This window comes from Eriocheir sinensis, chromosome 57 (genome assembly GCF_024679095.1).
Source record: "Eriocheir sinensis breed Jianghai 21 chromosome 57, ASM2467909v1, whole genome shotgun sequence".
NCBI classification, from domain to species: Eukaryota; Metazoa; Arthropoda; class Malacostraca; order Decapoda; family Varunidae; genus Eriocheir; species Eriocheir sinensis.
The window spans coordinates 6,077,921-6,096,936 of NC_066565.1; the positions used below are offsets into that span (position 1 = coordinate 6,077,921).

Here is a 19,016-nt window from a genome sequence, read left to right on the forward strand (position 1 = left end):
GGAGACTGTGTGTGCAAAAACGATTCATGAATTTAAAGCCAAACTGGATAATAAGCGTTATGAAGTCAGGACAGCACGAGCCTAATATGGCTCTTTTCCTGTATTTCACAACTAGGTAAATACAACTAGGTAAATACACACACACACACACACACACACACACACACTGTGGTCTGGAGGCCTGTCTGTTGGCTGGGGATGAGAGTGGGCCAGGTTGTCTACCCTCGAGGACAGCCATGCCAGGAGTGTGTGCTTGTGAAGCACAGCATGTGGTGTGCATTAACCCGAGAACGTTGGCAGACCCTTTTTTGGGCTTTCACTAGTCATGGCTGTGGTACATTGGACCCTAAAAAGGGCTCGCCATAAAACGCCTAATTCGAGCTAATTGTAGGTGGTGGTGGCATAGCGCAACCCACCATGAATGCCCTAGGTCAATGTGGTGGGTGAATGATCTTGAGGTGGGCTTTTTTTGTCATAGGTGGTGCTGTAAGGTCATGGCACACTGAATTAGCTATCCGTACAGTAATCACTTGTTAAATTCTCTATAGTACACAACAAGCGACTCACGGCTAGATGCCACGCGTCACGAGACTGTTTATTTTGTAACAAACACCACCCAAAAAGAATGGAGTTTGAGTAAAAGTAAATATTTTTAACGGCTTTATGGTCATGAGAGGAGTACTCTGATGTACGTTCCATGCTCTTTTCTTAGTCTCAAAATGCAGAGTAATTTTGTCGTTTATCGGGCACTTCTCGGCTTTCCCATAGCCGAAGCCCACAGGTTAAGAGGAGGGTATAAATACTTTTCATAGTGCTTTTTCTTTTTTTTCTCATTTGATAGTCTTTAGCTTTATTTGAGAGTTTGGGGATATCATTTTTTGCACAAATGAATGAAATATAGTCAAGACGGTCCCAAGCCATGACAGCCCCACACTTACCATGATGGCCCTACACATAAACTGTGACAGCCCTACCTAACAATCTGTGAGTGATATTACTTTTCCTGATTATTTTACGTGTAAAAAAGTAAGTCCTCAATCTAAACCAACTATATCAAACCTAACTTAACCTGTTCTGAAACATAAATTCAATATTTACTTAGTATATGTAATCTAATGGGGGGGGATAACATTCACATGGTTATGGTTACTATTAATTCTGACAATGATGATGCCTCAAAACTCAAATGAACTAATATGAAATAGAAATAATACAGAGAGGAATCTGAGGGCAGTGACGGAGAATGTGATGAAAGACAGGCAAGTGTTTGGGGGTGTTGTGGCAGCGTTGGGGCCCTCCTTGATGGCAAAGTGCACTGCCTCCAGGATTGTGATTTTGAGCTGGCTGTCAGTCTGGCGCCCCAGTGTCTGTTGGAAATCTGTCTAAGGTGTGTCAGTAAGTCACTGTTGTGTTTGTTGTTGTTATGGGTCGCGGCGAGTTAGTCGCTCACATGAGCCCTGGTGTCGTCCAGTGAGGGCCTCACAGCCGCGTCAGGTACCCTGTCCTTCTGAGGAAGGCCCAGGTGAGACGGATGACAGCTTCTTGTCGTGAGGGGTGGACACCTGCCGCCGCCAGCACCGTGGGCAGGTCACAGGTGACCACGTCCAGAGAGGGGAGTTAGCTTCGTAGAGCTGCAGTGTGACGGCTGAAGGTGGACCCTTCTGCCTCCGGAGGTCAGCTGTGCCGGGAGTGAGTGGATGTTGAAGCATAGTGTGTGGTGTGTGCGAGGTCTGTATTTTGAGAGGAGGCTAGGTTGCTTGCAGTCGCTGCCCGTCACGGAGACTGTTTTGGTTGGTCTCGGTCAGGGTGAGTTCAGCCGCTCAGCGGCTCTTTTCGCCAGCATGCTGGTTTCGGCCTTTTAAATATCTTATCACGAGTTCGGTACTTGCCAGATGGGCCTCCTCTACCTCTCTACCTGCCGCCTGGGTGGTTGCGCGGCATGCACCGCCTTCCTCCCTTGGGGTATATCCCCCACGAAATACAAAACAAAAACAAACAAAAGATAAACCTAAATATTGCAATATGGGAAGCATGCAGATACTATAAGAAAAGTCACCATCATTTAGTTTATTTAAGTATTGTATACCGTTTTTAAATGGTATTAAAATTTACTTGGGGATTTTGGTCATACTAATCGTTTTGTGTGTCAGCCTGACCAGGGCAGGTTAGGGTGGACAAGGCTGTATTCTTCGTTTGGTTAGGATAGCATTATTTCCTTACAAGGCTAGACGCAAGGAAGCAGGGTAAAATATGCATAGGTAGGTTGAATAAAGCTGGATTCATTCCTCATAATGATGTTATAGTAAGTCACATTGATGTTTTCGTCATGTATGAGTTGATAATGTTGGTGCTTGGTTTGGTTTCGTTGTTTCCTTCACTTTTCTTTTCTCCAGTGTCCAGCAGTGCACTCTGCCCTTTCTTCTGGTGGTCTGCGTGTTGTCACTGACATAATTGTTCTCAGTGTTTTGGGCTGGCGGACGTATTTCACATCTTGGCAGTTTATCGGGAAATAATGAGTTCCTGCAGCTGAGTCAGTCCTCCAAAGTTTTCTGCTACGTTCATCGTCTCTTCACTGTAGACTGAACTAAAGAGATTTGTTGCAGTTGTCATTAGAAAAAGCTTATAAAGAAGTCCACTAAGTTCCTGTTCAGTGAGTAGGTTCCTGTGAAAGTCTTCTTTGAGTCGCATGTAAAGTTAGGTTGAAAAGTCCAGAAAGAATCTATATTCAAGAGATAACAGTAAAATGAGAAAGTAGCATGTTAGGTAAGTGTTAGGTCAAATGTTATTTGGGACCAATAAGGAAGATTGGTACACATTCAAGGAATTGTTCAGTAGTATATATGATTTTTTTTTTTAATTTTAAAGGAATAATAGAAAATATGGATTTATCAAATACATTATAAAGAGATGTTCCATAAGAAAAATATCAGTTACGTAAGGTGTTGTGCCAGGCTGCACTAGAGTGGCGGGGTTGTTGCGTCAAGCATACTTACCTGGCACAGGAGATACCGTGATCATGAAGGCGGTTTTCCCAGGGCGAGGCCCGCCATTGCACTCCGGCGGTGCTGACCCCTGCGATTAACCCAAATGTGGTTAACTCGAGTGCGAAATTTTTGATAGCGGGGGATTGCGTTCGCGCATCCCCCTTCCTAATACACATCTTAATTATATTGTAGGCATGAATATAGGTCTACGGTTATATGTAACACCTTTCACGTTTTTCTTTGATGTTTAAATGTTACAGTTGTGATATAAAGAGGCCCAAGAGGGTTTGCATATCACTAGCTAATGTCTAATTTTCCTTTGATATTCAAACAAGCCAGTTTTGATAAAAGGGGAGTGTATTTCGCAAGCTAATGTCTAATTTTCCTTTGATATTCAAATATTCTAGTTTTGACAAAAGTGGAGTATATTTCGCAAGCTAATGTCTAATTTTCCTTTGCTAGTCAAATATGCTAGTTCTGATAAAATGGGAGTGTATTTCGCAAGCTATGATTTTGAGTGTCATTCAGAACACGATTTGTAGTGAATTTCCTTTGTTATGGGTAGGGGCTCTAAGTTACATTTAGGTTCCCCATGGACATTCGCATTTGGATAACTTCTTAGGATTCGTATTGTCTTGTTACTCAGCCACGGATTTGAATAATTTCGTAGCGTAACATTTTGGCGTTCTTCTTTCTTCGTTGATGCTTGTACCACGTGAGTAATTTCGTAGCGCGAGTTTTTGGCTGTCTGCAGCTGCCTGGATGGCATGGGACACCGCCGGCCAGCGTTCTTCCTTTCTTCGTTGAGGTCAGTGCTGGATTAACATAGTAGCAGATGTAGCAGCTGCTACGGGCCCCGCGCTTCACAAGGGCCCCGCGCTTGGTTGAGAAAAAAAAAAAAAATAAATAAATAAATAAATAAATAAATAAATAAATAAATTGTAACAATTGGGGACTTGTTATGTGGAAGAAAATATTTCTTTGTGTGTGTGCTGTCGCGGGCTGTCGTGAGGCCCGTGAGGGGGACTAGGGACCCCGGTCCTTCATCCCTTCGCACCCTTCATGTATGTATTGTAGGTTGTTTACGGGAGTTGAATAGTGGTGGGGATTGTGTGTAGTTGATGATGAGAGAGTGGGTGATGAGGAGGGTGTGTTTGTTGAGTAGCTAGTGAGGTGAGTCCTTATGACGAAGTTGTAAAGGCGACAGCGTTGGAGGAGGATAGGGAGTGTAAGTGGGATGCTGCGTATGATAATTTGTGAACTGTTTAGTGGCTGTGTAGTGTTGTTGGGGGATTTGAAGTGCGTGTAAGAGTGTTGAGGGTTGTGTAGAAGTGTTTGGCTGTGTGTGATGATAGAACCTAATTAGTAGCGAGTGTATTGAGAGAGCAAGAAGGAAAGTGAAGTAATGTCACGATGTGGCTACCCGCGAGGGAGCAGCGAGCTAGGCAGAGGCCTGGCAGGCAGAGACGCGCTTACCACCACTCTAGATAGACGTATGGCTTGTGCTCTCTGCTTTACTGTTGTGGGGAATCTTAACGTAAATGTTGTGGGCTTTCTTGCCTTTGTGTGCTTTTCCCCCCTCAGTAAACAGTGACACAAGCTGGCTGAGGCCTCATACACAGTAGTATTTGTGGTAGTTTTGGCCCTTGTTGATGGTGGTGTCTCTCCTCCCCTGTGTTGATGGGAGTATAAGTCAACCGTGGGTGGCGGTTAATAGTTTGGAGTGAGAGCTGCTAAGGGCGTGTTGACGCCAGCAGTTGCCCTTAGGGGTACTGGGAGTGATAGAGAGATCCTCCCTTATTTGAGTGCTTGTTGTTTGCACTGTATAGGCTTTTGTGAGGCCTTAAGGGGGCTGCTTGACCTCCCTTTGTTCTTGGGCACCATGAGGGTGCTGACTGTCTGTCTGTCTGTGTGTGAGTGAGATTGGTGTGTTTTATTTTATTTTGAGAGGGCCTGTAGTGGCTGAGTCTTGCCCTACACCAGTTAAAGCCCGTGTTTATTTTCTTTTGTGTGTGTACATAGTCTGTGAGGAGTGTTTGGAGTCCGAGGAGGAGTAGAAGGAGGAGTGTGTTGCTGTTATTTTCTCTCCTGATGGTCCTGTGTTTTTTTTGGTGTTGGTGGAGTGGACCTGGGGTATGACCTGTGGGTGTTGAGAGAGTGTCCCGCCGTTGTTTTCCTTGAAGGAGCAAGACAGGCCCTGGGGACTACTCTGTTTATTTTTGGTGGTGTTTTGAGCTGTGTGAAGCTCTGTGGGGTGACCAGTGTGTCCTCCCTTTTGTGCTTGTTTAAGCACTGTTTAGGACTGACTTCACAATGACTTCACGAGCCAGAGATATGGGAAGGAAATATCTTTCCGGAGCAGAGAAAGCCAGAAGAAAGAGAGAGGCATCAGAAGAGCCACAGACATTACTGCAAAAATGCCTAAACTCACAACGTTTTTTCTACTACGTCACCATCTGCTGTTGGTTCAACTACTTATGATGATGATACTATGCTGGAACTTCAGCAGCCTTGCTCAAGCTCAAGTACTACAGAGCAAGAACAACAGGAACCAACCAAGGCAATAGAAACTCAACAGCCTTGCTACTCACCAACACCTATCATTCCAGATCTGGCAGCTCAATCCAATGATTTGGGGAGTGGCCTTTAATTCTTACATATGAACAAAAAAGGAAATGGGCAGCAAGAGGCAGCTCAGAATGTCAACACATGAACAGTGACTTTACCAAATCAAAGAGATTCTATGGGGCTGAAGGTTGCAATAGATATTGTAAAAAGCAATATTTTACTCATGTACATAAAACCACAAATGAAAAGCGGCTTAGGGAGTGGTTATGCTACAGCGAGACCAAAGGCAATTTGTACTGTTTTATCTGCAAACTAGAAGCCTCATCAAACACTGAATTGCACGTATTTTGTGAAGGTTTCAATGACTGGAAAAATGCACAGTTGCTCATTGAGAGACACGAGTTAAGTTCGAGGCACAAAGCTGCGGTCCTGTACCTGATCAATCTCCGAAAAGATGGAGAAAAAATTGATGCTGCCCTGACGAAACAACTTGAGGACGAGAAGAAATACTGGGGTTCCCTACTGGAGAGGATCATAAATGTCATAAAGTTCTTGTGTGAAAGAGGGTTGGCCTTCAGAGGAACAGATGAAACAGTAGGGTCTCCTAGCAACGGAAACTATTTGGGACTGTTGGAGCTTCTTGCAACTGTAGATCCATTCTTGTGCCAACACATCAAGATGCATGCGAACCGTGGAAAAGGGCACACTTCCTACTTATCAAAGACCATTTGCGAAGAGGTAGTCGAGATATTGGGAAAAGCAGCTGAAGATACAATCGTCAGTGAACTGAAAGAAGCTAAATACTTTTCCATATCACTAGATTCAACCCCGGACATTACTCACACGGACCAGCTTTGTTTCACAGTAAGATATGTCAAGCCAACAGGGCCTGTGGAAAGGTTTCTGGCATTTCTGCCAATGGAAGGCCATACTGCTCAGCAGATTTTCGACAGCCTCGTACAGTACACCAGTGAGAAGGGTATCAATCTTGCCGATTGCCGTGGACAGAGTTACGACAACGCGTCCAACATGAGCAGGAAATATAATGGAGTACAGGCACTTGTCAAAGAAAAATTTGGTGCTGCTGCAGAATATGTTCCATGCTATGCTCATTCGTTGAATTTAGTTGGTGTATGCGCTGCACAAGCGTGTCCAGAAGTAGTTCAGTTCTTTGACTTTGTTGAAAATATCTATGTATTCTTTGCTGCTTCAACACACCGGTGGTCCATTCTGGAGCGTGCAGGTGGTGGAGTGCTAAAGAGGCTCTCTGCAACACGGTGGTCCGCAAGAGCTGATGCCATTAAGGTTATTAAAGAGTGTTTTCCTTTATAAAGGAGGCACTGGAGAAACTTGCGAATGACCAAGAGCAAAAGGCAGAATGTCGACAGCAGGCAAATGGACTCCTCGAGAAAATGGAGTTGTTGGAAACTGGAATCTTAGTGGTTGTTTGGAATAGCTTACTGGAGCGCTTCCAGGCAACTCAAGCCTCTCTTCAAGCAAAGCAGCAAGATCTCAACATTGCTTCAGCATTGTGTGCCTCTTTGGCAGGATCTCTACAGAATTTCAGAGAACAATTCGATACGTTTGAGTCAGAGGCGCAGAACCTGACTCAAGTGCAGGATTACCGACCAACAAGAACAAGAAGAATTGCTCGAAATCGAAGGCGCGATGAGGATGTAGGCAGTGGCCGTTCAGTTCCAGATGCAATAGATAATCAATCACCTAAAGACCGATTCCGGGTGGAAGTTTTTCTTGCAGTAATGGACAGCCTACTATCTGCGCTGGAGCAACGTCGCAAGGCATACACTCAATTGAACACACGGTTTAGTTTTTTGCGAAATCTGCATGACCTAACACCTGCGCAGATCCAAGAAAGTGCTGACAGACTTTTAGAAGCATATCCCCATGATTTGGAAGACGGATTGAAAGATGAACTACCTCAGTTTTCAGAATTTGTAAAGCACATTGGTGTTGATTGCTCCTCTCCAGAACTCAACTATTTCACTTTGATTAAAGAAAACAATATTGATACCACGTTTCCTAACATTGACAATTTGTTACGCATTTATCTATGTATGATGGTAACTAATTGTACTGGAGAGAGATCATTTTCAAAAATGAAGTTGATTAAAAACTACCTACGAAACACGATGGGGCAAGAGCGGCTACACTATTTAACTCTTCTGAATGTTGAAAATGACGTTCTGAAGTCACTGAACTCCTCTGAAATAATTGCCAAATTTGCAGAGATCAAAATGCGTCGAAAAGACCTTTGAATGTCATTGTTTGAAGTTTTTATTTTATATTTCTCCTTGCAAATAAAACATTACATTAGACTTTTGTTGTTTTTGTTTTTGTTGTTGTAGAATGTAGATCAAATCTATAAAATATTCAATTACTTCCCGGTCATTATCTGTACATCAAATCAATCTGCTACAGGCCCCGCACTTGGTAAATCCGGCACTGGTTGAGGTATGTATAGCACGTGATTTGTTATTTCATCTGATGGTGTGTACAACCTTGTGAATATATTTGCTTGCCTGTTTAAGTACGTTGTTTTCTTATCATTCTAGGAGGGTCCTTTTAGGGGCTGCCGAGTAAAAGGAAACTGCGATAAGGAGAAATATGTTCCATTCTTCTTCGAGGCAAGTACCGCTCGCACCACGCATGTTACTTTTGCCATCCTATATAATGTTGAATGTTTTGCTGAGCTTCACTTAGCGTTGAATGTGTGATGCTTTTTCATCCATTATTTTTAAGAGACATCTATGAGCCGCCCAAGGGAAATCTTAGTTAACAAGTTGTGAACGAATAAGACATCATTACGACAGCTGCCTCGTGCCGGTCCCCCAGAAGAACATCACATGTGGTTAACTCATGAGTAGCAACGAAAACACAAAACAAGACAACGCCTACGAGAAAATGTGGACAATTAAAATCAAACAGGGAAATTTACTATCATCAGACTCGGTGCAAGTAATATTGAACAAATAATAGCAAATTATGCATAAAACATAGGCAAAATCTTAGGCCTTTGCATATCCAAAACAGGATGCTCGGGACACAAGAAGAACAATCGCACTTTGGACCCTGTCAAAACTATAAATTCAACAATATGACCACTACAATGATGACACACAAGGTTAAAACACTCATCCTTACCAGACTATCCACCAATACCTACACACGCCTTCATTACCACACGACGTAGTAAGCTCCAAAATGCCCAAACCAAGGATTCGCTCCAGAGGATTAGTCAACGTTTAAAGAGTATCTTATTTGCATGAAAATGCCTATATTATTATTATTATTATTATTATTATTATTATTATTATTATTATTATCATTATTTTTTGGTGGGGGAGGGGGGCGGGGTTTACCTCCTCCTCCTCAAAGATTTATCCCCTAGTATCACTAGGGGAAACTGGCCCTTGTCCTAAGAGTGCAAAAATGCTCCGTCCCTGCGTGGGGGAGCACGGGCTAAGCCAAATGGCGGCCCGTAGCAGGATGCCGACAGACTGACTCTATCGGCGATCGAAATCTAGCCGACCAAGTCGGTCTGTCGACGAGGACTGGCGTGTCTCTGCGGGGTTTACACGATTTGAGAGGTATAAGAAGTGTGAGCAATCAAAATATAAGTACCCTACAGAGTGTATTTGTAATTTGCCTTGCGAAATTTCAGATTTACAAAAGTGCATCGTGAAAACCGCTTTCCCGTACAGTTTCCTACATATCAGATTGACTTGTGCATGTATGTAAGCGTACGACGCAAATGATTTGTGTCCATGGTGGTAGTATTGCAATGGGAGGCTGGAGTGGCGGCAGGTTTGCGGGCAGGAAGGGCGCGCTTGTTGTCTTGATGACAAAATTAGCCGCTTCCGTCAGTGTGTCGGGAAATGACGTCCAACAGTAATCAGTTCCACTATGCGCTGCGTAGAGCAGCAGCCTGCCTAGGGGGCAGGGCGCCCCTGGACAACAGACCAGCATGTGCAGTAGGCGCCGCGGCCTTCTAGCTCGGATGTGACCCGGCTGTTGGTGTTCAGCGCGAGACAGTTTGGCGGAGATTCTGCTGCGTTGTGGCAACTCTGGTTTCCCTTCAAAACGCATAAATCTTTCGCCTTTTACTAAAGATTTCCGTGGAGGGGAACAACTCAATGAGTCTTATATAATTTTTTCTTGGCCCACCTAGTGGGCCTAATATAACGTGATGAATATATCGTATTAACCTCCGTAAGGAAAGGTTAATCCTTCAACAAAAAATAAGAGGTGGCCAGACTATGTAAATTGTATCTCTTGTGTAACCTTATGTTAGTCTTGTATGAAGATGTAGAGATTTAGTGATTTAGTAGACTAGGTTCTAAAATCCAATAATTTCTGATATCCTTGTTGGTTTCAAATAGTCTGTGGTCAAATGCTTAAATAGTCAGTGGTAGGGAACTAAGGGAAGGGGGAACCGAGTAGTTCCTGCAAACCGAGTAGTTCGGTTTTGATTACTCTTCGAAACCGAGTACTGAATGATTACTTTGCAGATCATAGGGATGGCAGTCATATCACCTGGCTAGAGGGAGAGAGGGGGTCGGGGGGGGGGGGGGTCAAAGGATTGCCTGAGATGATAAATTGTTCATATTCGTGTGAGAAAAGATAATGTCTAACAAGCCATGTGAAATTCAAATAATATTAAATTTTCTTCTTCTTTTCAAAGAGCCACAGTACTTAATACCTGCTCGAGAAAAAGTAGAAGGGTCAAGGTCTACAGATGATATTAGGACATCTCTCGGTAGGTGAGGCAGCTTGCTATAGAATGCACATAAACATATTCCGCGCCACCAGTGTTGCGCAGAATTCATGGTTTTCAACTGCGATGATGAGTTTCATGTCGCAGACTGCTGAACTATAATGTGACTTACCAAGTTAATTACTCCTGCTTTATTAGTCCATCGTCGATCGATCGATTAAATCCCCCAAAACTTCAGTTACTCTTTCAAAAGTTTTCTGTCTAATAAGTAACTCAATGGTATTCTCAACTAAAAAGCTTTCTTCATTTTTCGCCACGATTAAAGTGGATATTACTGACAAACATACATATTATTTAGGCTACCTATTGAATGTGCTATGTAGTGCTCGTGTAACGGGTAAATTCCCGATAAATTCTTGTTTGAGCTGCGATCTTAGTGTTGGAGGTGCAAGCCTGTATTTACCGCTTGTAGGTTACCGCTTGTAGGTGACATATATCTGGCGGCCGATGGAGCCGTCTTTAGACGGATTTGAATGTCTTGAGGACTCATGCGGGGTTTGTTTAACTATTTCTAACAATACCCCAAATTTGAATTTTGATTCAAGGCGGAGGGTTGTAGCGCTCAGCCCGGTGTCTGCAGTGTAACAGTTTAGAGCATGAAGAATATTTTGTGGTGAGCGTGTGTGTTGCTGGCGGCGATAAGAGAGGCGTTCGGTTAGTGAGCGGCATCGCTTCTCGGCCTTTTGGCTAAGATCAAAGTGTAGTATCTGTTCTTATCAGCTTAATATCTGATACGATCCCCATGTGGGATCTACGATATTAATCTGATTTTTGGACTATGGCGAAGTGCTAGGGGCTTGCTCCACCTTTGCCGCGGATCGGCCCGGTATTGCAGTACCTCCGGGATCGGTCCACTCCCCCAGGGGAGAAAATAACTCGATATAATTATGGTGCCTAAGGCTATATGCTCTTAGGTATCAGCCGCCCTCGTGGTGTAACGGATTCAGACGCCGTGTCACGGCTCCTGGAGGTGATAGACAGCTCAGCTCCTCTTCCATGCTGACCACACGTCTCAACACACCCTTCTGCAGGGAGCGGAGCGGGTGGTGTGACCTGATCAGACACTTGGGTGGTCCCATGACACTCCCCCAGCGGAGGGCCACTGCCCGCTCATCTACATAATTGTAAATTATTTGCACTATGCAAGATGTAAACTGAAGAAGAAAGTTTGCCGGAGATCGGCCCGGTATTTATAACCCTTGCCTTCATGTTGGGTCCATGCTCCTTCTGCCATGGATCAGTTTACCTTTGCCGGGGATCGCACTGGTATTGCAGTACCTTCAAGGTCGGTCCCCTCCCCCAGTAGTCTTTCTTCCAATTCCTTAATTCAGGGTCATTGGTATACCCTCTAGTGGCAATTGCTCATATAGATTTTTGATAAGTACAATGTCTGTAGATGCCATAAAATTATGATAACAGTCTGGATCAGGTAGCTTTCTGTCTGTTATCATACGATCTATAACGCTACCGTCCGACGATCATTTTCGAGGGTAGGGAAGACTAATGATTCATTTTGATGGAATTCGTAATTAAATTGGCATTTATTTCAGACATTTGTTGATATTAGGCATAGATTGAAGTAAATAAACCATAATTACACAATTGAGTGTTTCCAAAAGAATATTAATTCATTCAGTTTTATCTTCCTTTTGCATTTTCAAAGAAAACTTAATGACAACAGCCAAGCATTTATTGCTTTGATGACATTCATTTTTTGCAGGTGCACTAACTTGCAAACACTAATGCACAGTGCATACGAATTTACTTTTCACACAAAAAGTGTCTTTTGAAAATGAATAACTTTGACCATCACCATGTTGGTTTCTTTTCCAAGAGACTGTTCAACTGACGTTAAGCAGGTTCCTGCATGATGTAATATAACCAAAGAACGAATTTTTAAGAAAAGAAAAAAAACAACCAGCAAATATACCAACAGAAAACAAACAAACAAACTAACAAACAAACAAAAAGATACAAACATCAAAATAGATGATAAAAGAAATAAACAGTAAAGCCAATGATAAGACCAACCAACACACATAGATTTCAGGATGCAAGCACAACAGTGATAATGTCTTACATGTGTGTATTATTGTGTCTGGGGAAAAGGAAGTTGTCATCTCAGACAGTCACAGGTAAAGAATTGCAGCACTGTCTCTGAATCTTGAGTCTAGGTCTATGCTTTCTGGTCAGAACTAGTTCTCATCTTCTTCGTCTTCATCCATGACAACATCTCCTCTCAAGACTTCAGTGTCATCTTCTCCAGGCTGATTCTCACAGTCTTTCGCCCTGCACATGTCTGTGCACTTGAGATCATTCTGAAGGCAGATGCAGTTAGGCAAGGTACATGACCTCGGGCACTGGCAGGCCAACAGCTCCAATACAGCATCAGGTGCTGGCTTGACAGACATCCAATCCACCGCAAGGATTTCTTCCCCATCCTGCGTTTCCTTTTTCCATCCACTCTTAGTTGGGTCTGCAATCTCAGAGTCACCAGACAGGCAGCGTTGCCACAGGGCAGTTTGGTAGTTGGCTCGCTGGGCGTATTTCTGCAAGCAGTCCTGACAGGGAGGTAGCTGATGAGACTCTGTATCACCGCTTTTAGCACAGAACAACTGATATCTCAGTTCATTTACCCCCGACGCTGGTTGCTTTGGGGCATACATCCGACAGGTGAAACTCTCCAGTTTGTCAAACAGTTCATCAGACAGCTCCCAGTTCTTACCCAGATCCGAAAATGTCTCCTGTGCTTCTTTGTCAGATCTGAGCATCTTCATTGCTGCAAGCTTGCCTTTTCCTGCAAAAGAGCTCACAGAGTCGCACCCGGTGAATGAATGCATGCCAGGAAGAGCACTGCAGACGGTTGGTCCAAGAGCTTCTGCTGCTTTGGTGATGTCTACAAGCTGCGTGCGGGTGCCTGATCCAAACTTCTGGTGCATCGGTGTTTTGATGACACCACAGAAAGCCAGGTTCAAGACCATGACATCAGTGTCGTTGGAGCTGATCATCACAGCTTCAAAGCCATCCTGAGCAGCATGAGAAGCATGCAGCAGCAGCCGGCCATCAGCTTCTTCTTGGAAGGACTGAAGCTCTGCCACATCCCGACGTCTGACAGCAGAGAAACGATAGCATTTCTCCTCACAGGTGACGTAGAGGATCTTGTGGAGTTGGCCAAGCTTTTTCAGATACTTCTCACTGTTCCACTCGTTGACAAGAAACTGTACCAAGTTGGTTTTGTTGTCTTCCTGTTGCAAGAACTTGCGCCATTGTTTGATCTTTTGCCCTGGTGTTATGTTCTGGACACTCAGTCCGGGTGTTCTGCTTCTGTTGGCCCTTTCATTGCATTTGATGGAGAGTTTCTTGTAACAGTCAAAAACAACATCAATTCGATCACTTGCTGACCCTTCATTGACAGCCATAGAGAAAATGCGTTCAGCAACTTCAGCAAAGGTGGGCTGCTGGCCATCAAATTTTGCTCGCTGGACAAGACCCATTCCATCAATAATTGTAACTGAATGGTCTGGAAGAGAGTCAGCTAGTGGAGCGTTCTTCTTGATGCTGTTAGCCAGGGCAGCTTTATTGGTTTTTCTGAGACTACCATCAGGTGCAGCAAGTGACCAGGGAAGTGGACCCAGGGGGTAACACATGAGGTCTTTCATGTTAAGATTTCTGCTCTGTCCCATGACGATCATCCGCCCAAAAAGCCATCTGTCTGCTCTTAGGATCAGCGACCTGCCATCCCCACATTTTGTCTGCTGCTTCTTTGCAGCTGATCCAAAAGTCTTCAAAGAGCTTTTTTTCAAAGGGTCATGAAACTTCTTTGCAGGTGGATCTGTTGCCAGTCTCTCAGTCTTGAATGCCGCATATACATTTTCTCCTTTTGTCTGCGCAATTTTGATATCCTGAGCAACATCCTTTGGTGCAGCAGTCCCTGTTGATATGCTCATCAACTCAAGGTTCTCTTCAAAGGGATTGGTCCAGCTCTCAAGGGTTTCTTCCACTGCTGCTACAGACTCTTCGTCTTTTTGCCGCCTTGAGTCCAGGAGATCAGGATGGTCTGAGCCATGTTTGTTCAGTTGTACAATGTTCCTGAGCTTTGTCAGAAAGCCACTCCTCTGTTCGGCCGTAAGGTAGTACCGGCTCACAGCTCCAGGTTTCAGGCTGAACTTGGTGGTGCCACCAACTGTTTGTGTATCTCTGTTCACAGTTACCTCAGTGGTCTGGTCCACGGGAATGCGCCCAAAAGGATTTTGGTCAGTGAGTTGAACAGCAAAGTTTCCATCTTGGAATGCTTGGTAGATCTCTGGGTAATCAACAGCAAGATTGGTCATTTGAGCGTAATACGCTGGAAGGTGCCTTGCATAGTTAAGTCTGTCATATGCAAAGCACCAAGGGATCATCTGGCGAATAGCGTGAAGGTGAAGGTCCCAGTTTCCCTCACGAGCAGCCCTTATCAGCCCAAGGAGAACATCTTGAACGATGTCCACGTAGGTCATCCAGAAGGCAGACAGGTCTCCAGCTAAAACTACAATGAAAGATTTATGAGTTATTGCTGATACTTAAGCTACACTGTGCACCTTATCTTCCCTACCCCCTAAATTTATCGTCGTCGCACACAGTATAAAAGGTCACGTGATAACACACAAAAAGCTACCTGAGCCGCACTGTTATCATAATTTTTTTTTCATCTATGGACTCTAAAGTTACTAAAAATTCATATGAGAATTTGCCACCCGAATGTATACCAACAGACCCCTTGGAAGATGGACTACAGGGGAAGAATAAACACTTGTTGCAATGCTATACTGTGGATCGGGTAGGTATATGATCCGTGTGAGTGTCTTCGTCTTGCACGAATCGGCTCTATAAACAATCACGGCTCGTGTAATCAAGGGTGGAGTGAATACAAAGGTATGTATTCTAATACTTCAAATTCCAACGAATACGAATTGAATTCTAATACACTGAAAAGGTTTTAAATCAAATAGAAATACAAATACTTCTTGAAAGTATTCATGAATACTTTTTACTGAAAAATACCTTTATGACTCCAGAAGACGCCGCACCACTGTACTCACAATATCCCATAAGCAATAGGATAGTAGAGACAAAAATCCACAAAGCCTGTATCAATCTGGACTATCAGTGGCAACTCAGCGAGTCAGACTCCAGACGCTGTGCTGCCAGTCTGCGAACTTATTACATACACCTGTAGTGCGGCGACGGCCTGATGAACGAGCCTCCCATAACCCACTTAGCCAGTGGGGTACCTCTTTGGCCGACTCGGTAAGGAGTGGCTCTCCCGTCGCGAGTTCAATCCCAAGCAGCCGGGGAATACCCTCTCCTTGTTGTGATTAATTTCTCGTGTTATTTCGATACACGCAGAGGCCGTGTTGGGAAATAGGAAGGATGGAAAAATAAGCTCGCGGGGCATTACAGTGGTGGCATAGCGGTGGGCATCCTCTTCTGCAGTTCTGTTGAGTTTCCCCGAAGGGGTAACAGGTAGGATGGCCCATGCTCCGAGGGTAATAGAAAATGGGAAGAGTTGGAGGTATGTCTCAAAGGGACATTGTGGAGTTATGTCTCAAAGGGACATTGTCAACACACAGAAATTAATCTACATAGGGGGGAAAGCCGTGTAGTGCGGCGACGGCCTGATGAACGAGCCTCCCATAACCCACTTAGCCAGTGGGGTACCTCTTTGGCCGACTCGGTAAGGAGTGGCTCTTCCGTCACGCTGGTCGCGGGTTCAATCCCAGGCAGCCGGGGAATACCCTCTCCTTGTTGTGATTAATTTCTCGTGTTATTTCGATACACGCAGAGGCCGTGTTGGGAAATAGGAAGGATGGAAAAATAAGCTCGCGGGGCATTACACACCAACCAGCAAACAGTGCATAAAAAAAAAGAGAAAAATGCGTTTACTCTTTCGAGTGGTAATTCCTCCGTGCGTTTCACTCATACTGGATACAAGAGTGATTTCGGTGTTCACACTGACTCCCATCACATTACATTTAGCTCAAATTAAAAAAAAAAAAAACGAACTTTATCAGCAAGTTTCTTTGGAAATATTTACTTGTAGTTAAGTCTCTCCTCAATCGTTTTCTGTCAAGTCATGAACTTGATGGCGTTCTCAACTAAATGTTTTGTTATTTTCCATCACGAGTAAAGTTCCCCTATGGTAGGTTTCGACTCAAATATATGCTTTTCCAATTAACAGTTTCACTTGATGGTCGTGTAAGGAGTATATTCTCGGGAATCTTGTTTGAGACGCGAATTAAATGTCGGGATGATAAACCTGTGTTGGTTTGTTCTGGCGGTAGAGGTCGTACAGGCAGGCAGCGGGCCACACTTGGCCCGTGGAACTTTTTACATTATTGATTCATGTACTCACCTGCAGAGCTTTATGATGATTTTGACGGTAATAAAACTCTGAACTTTGCTATTATTCGAAGGGTAGTAGCGTGCGGCCTAGTGATTGAAGAATAACTTATTTGTTCATAAGGATAATTTTGTGGAGTGCGCGTGTGGAGCCTGCAGAGATGTGGGTGGCCGGGTTGCTGCGGAAAGCATACTTACCTGGCACAGGAGATACCGTGATCATGAAGGCGGTTTTCCCAGGGCGAGGCCCGCCATTGCACTCCGGCGGTGCTGACCCCTGCGATTAACCCAAATGTGGTTAACTCGAGTGCGATATTTTTGATAGCGGGGAATTGCGTTCGCGCATCCCCCTTCCTAATCCACATTAGTTATATACTAGGTAGGAATATAGGTGTACAGCGATAAGAAACACTTGTCAAGTTTTCCTTTGATGTTTAAATGTGATAGTTTTGCTTTAAGTGGCTTTGCATTTTACAAGCTCTTGTCTAATTGTCCTTTGATATTGAAATATGCCAGTTTTGATATAAGGAGAATGCATTTCGCAAGCTAAATTATATTTTTCCTCTGATAATCAAATGTTCGTTTGGAAAAATAAATTATTGTATTTTGCTGATACGATTTTGAGTTTCATTCAGAACACGATTTGTGGTGAATCTCCTGCGCTATTAGTAGAGCCTCTTAGCTACATCTAGGTTCCCCATGGACATTCAAGTACTTAGTGTCTGCATTTGGATAACTTATTGTCTTGTTACTCAGCCACGGATTTGAATAATTTCGTAGCGTTACATTTTGGTGTTCTTTCTTCGTTGATGCTTGTTCCACGTGAATAATTTCGTAGCGCTAGTTTTTGGCTAGTTTGCATGGAGTACACAGCTTGTGAAGCAGGATCTGGGTGTAAGACTTCTCCTCAGCACCAACAAGGAGAGTTTCCTCTCGAACAAACAACATGACGTGTCTGATCTTCAGCCATGTAACCACACCGAGGCTGATACTAGGATACTGCTCCATCTCGCCCATGCAGCACAGCAGCGCCACCAGGTTGTCTTGGTTCGCACAGTCGACAGTGATGTGGTCATCCTGGCCATTCACTTCTTTTCATCACTTGGGCTGTCCGAGTTGTGGGTGTGTTTCGGCAGTGGGAAAAAGATGCGTGACATTCCTATCCACATTATCTCTGCCCAGCTGGGACCATCAAGGTGCCTGGCACTGCCACTATTCCACGCGGTCACTGGCTGTGACACCGTGTCACAGTTTCTGGGATGTGGCAAGAAGTCAGCCTGGCACTGGCAGAGCACACCAGGACTGACGGACACCCTTGTTGCCCTCACCAGTGAACCCCAAGAGCTCAGCCCACAGTCTCGGCACATGCGCACTCTAGAGCGCTTCGTTGTAGTCATGTACAGCAAGAGCTGTGGTATGGAACGAGTCAGTGAGGCTAGGCTTCGACTCTTCACAAGTGGGAAAAAGACATTAGAGGCCTTACCACCAAGACAAGCTGCTTTGTATTAACACATCCGCAGAGCAATGCTGCAGCCCAGCTTCTTTTGGATTCAGGCAACGTCTGTCCACCAGGACATTCCTGACTTTCATGACTGGGGTGGCACAAGGACAGCAGTGGTGGATGGTTGCCCTTTTGGACAACCCTTGAGGACAGCAGTAAGGCCTGTTCCATCCTTTTGCAGTGTGGCTGTGCGAAGTCATGTACAGGGAACTGCAAATGCTGCAGAGCTGGCGTTCGTTGCACAGGTCTGTGTAAATGCGAAGGTGGATGTGTGAACAATGAGGATTCATGAATCGGTGTTATACAGTCACAGGAAGTGGTCTGATTGATACACTGGTTGGTTGATTAATTTAATTTACTGGCTTTTTGATTGGATAGTGTTTGTCTTGATGGTTATTAGCCGATTTTGTTGATCAATAATTGATACCTTGATCTCGGATATAAGGCTTATGTGTTGAAAAGAGAATGAAATACAAACATAAGCTATGAAAATAGGTTTTACTTGTGGTTCTATGGCTAAAAGTGTCAAAGTTATGGAATTTTTTTTTTTTTTTTAGCGGCCGCCCTATTGGAAAGCGTCCCTTGTCAATGCTATCGCCAAATAGACATCAGATTTTGAATCAGCGAGGTCTAAAACCCCAGAAAAGTGCCTTTAATAGTAATTATGTGACTTTTGGTTGGCTAGTAACGAAAAAGTCAGTTTTTGAGTGCCCGCCATTTTGAATTGTCGAATATGGCGACCCTGTTGAGAATTGGCTTTGACTCCCGGCAGATTTGAATTCAGCATGTC

General features: G+C 44.1%; 4 non-coding genes across 4 annotated transcripts; all 4 read left to right on the forward strand.

Moving 5' to 3' along the window:
• The first annotated feature begins 2,985 nt into the window (after window positions 1-2,985).
• LOC126984910 (U1 spliceosomal RNA) lies at window positions 2,986-3,148 on the forward strand. The gene has a single exon (XR_007738211.1). It is a non-coding gene; the product is annotated as a U1 spliceosomal RNA (small nuclear RNA).
• A 6,484-nt stretch (window positions 3,149-9,632) lies between these two features.
• LOC126984904 (U5 spliceosomal RNA) lies at window positions 9,633-9,748 on the forward strand. Its single transcript, XR_007738205.1, has one exon. It is a non-coding gene; the product is annotated as a U5 spliceosomal RNA (small nuclear RNA).
• A 1,266-nt stretch (window positions 9,749-11,014) lies between these two features.
• On the forward strand, window positions 11,015-11,207 carry LOC126984939 (U2 spliceosomal RNA). The gene has a single exon (XR_007738239.1). It is a non-coding gene; the product is annotated as a U2 spliceosomal RNA (small nuclear RNA).
• Window positions 11,208-16,915: 5,708 nt separating this feature from the next.
• LOC126984927 (U1 spliceosomal RNA) lies at window positions 16,916-17,078 on the forward strand. The gene has a single exon (XR_007738227.1). It is a non-coding gene; the product is annotated as a U1 spliceosomal RNA (small nuclear RNA).
• Window positions 17,079-19,016: the final 1,938 nt, after the last annotated feature.